This window comes from Pseudophryne corroboree, chromosome 7 (assembly GCF_028390025.1).
Source record: "Pseudophryne corroboree isolate aPseCor3 chromosome 7, aPseCor3.hap2, whole genome shotgun sequence".
NCBI classification, from domain to species: domain Eukaryota; kingdom Metazoa; phylum Chordata; class Amphibia; order Anura; family Myobatrachidae; genus Pseudophryne; species Pseudophryne corroboree.
The window spans coordinates 271,500,141-271,501,394 of record NC_086450.1 but is presented as its reverse complement, the minus strand read 5'-3'; the positions used below and the strand labels follow the sequence as shown (position 1 = coordinate 271,501,394).

Below are 1,254 nucleotides of genomic sequence, written 5' to 3'. Positions count from 1 at the left end.
GGTATATTCCAAAATAAATACTACTATGCAGTCTTGTGTCACAGGGTATTAATTACTGAGCTTGATATATGATGTTATCTGCAGAGTATCTCAATCAATAAGTCACATAATGGGGTGTCATTTAAGTACTTCAGCGCATTGCAATAAATGGTAGGTGATGATGAAGGTCTAAAGTGGTGAATCTGCTGTCAATGTTAGGCACAGAGTATAATGATCCTTAAAAATTCTACTAAACTTGGTATTCCCAGGAGGTCTCCCATCCAATTAATGACCAAGCCCAACACTGATTAGCTTCCAAGATCAGACGGGGTCAGGCGTTTACAGTGTGGTATGATAGTAGATAGTATGTTATGTTCTCACTCTGGGATAACTGATGAGAGTTCACCTAACAAAAAGGATAGGGTACACCAGATACTAGGAGAAAAGAAGTGTAAAGAGATGAATCTGCTGTCAGCGCTAGGCAAGGTTACGGAGATACACAACATGGTCCCAGGTCCTTTATATAAATATGAATCACTGGTGAAAGTCCATTTAAAGATAGCTAGATGATGAGAGTGCAAAGGTTGAGTATTATAGAGTTAATGTGAGGTTACACTCCAGCAGTACTATCACCTCAATTTGTTAGGGGATTTAAAGAAGACAGTTATATACCAGACACAAGGTATAATAGCTGGACGGAGATACTGTATGTGCTCTCAGATTTGTCACACCAAAAGTTCTGCTTTCAAGATTATATTGAATTCTGTATAGGCTGTATGCTTAGAGTTCTGCAATTGTGCCAGTGATTAAACAGATAGAGTATAATATACAAGCTAAAGGCCTATAACATAGTCAAAGATGCCATTATCAAGTAAATACAGTATAAAGGCTAGATGTCCATATATAATCAATGTTAGCAACAATGTTACAGTTAAATCGCCATAACATTGCCAAATGCCTATCTCTTAGCAAAAGTGCTAGTGTTAAGTAAATACAATGCACAGGCTGGATGCCTACAATTGATCAATGATGATACATTCTGGAGGCCTTTATTTAGCAGTAGTGCTAGCAGGAGGATAGAAAAAGTATATATAGAAATAAATAAATATATATATATATATATATATATAGTACCAGTCAAATATTTGGACACACTTTCTCATTCATTTGAATGTGTAAGTGTGTCCAAACTTTTGACTGGTACTGTATATATATATATATATAAAACAAAAAACACAGTAGTATCTTTATCTCGCGCCAACCTAGAAGCGGCAC

The 1,254-nt window shown here is 36.0% G+C and overlaps 1 pseudogene; it reads right to left on the bottom strand.

Moving 5' to 3' along the window:
- Positions 1 to 223: 223 nt before the first annotated feature.
- Positions 224 to 342, bottom strand: LOC134947142 (5S ribosomal RNA; annotated as a pseudogene).
- Positions 343 to 1,254: the final 912 nt, after the last annotated feature.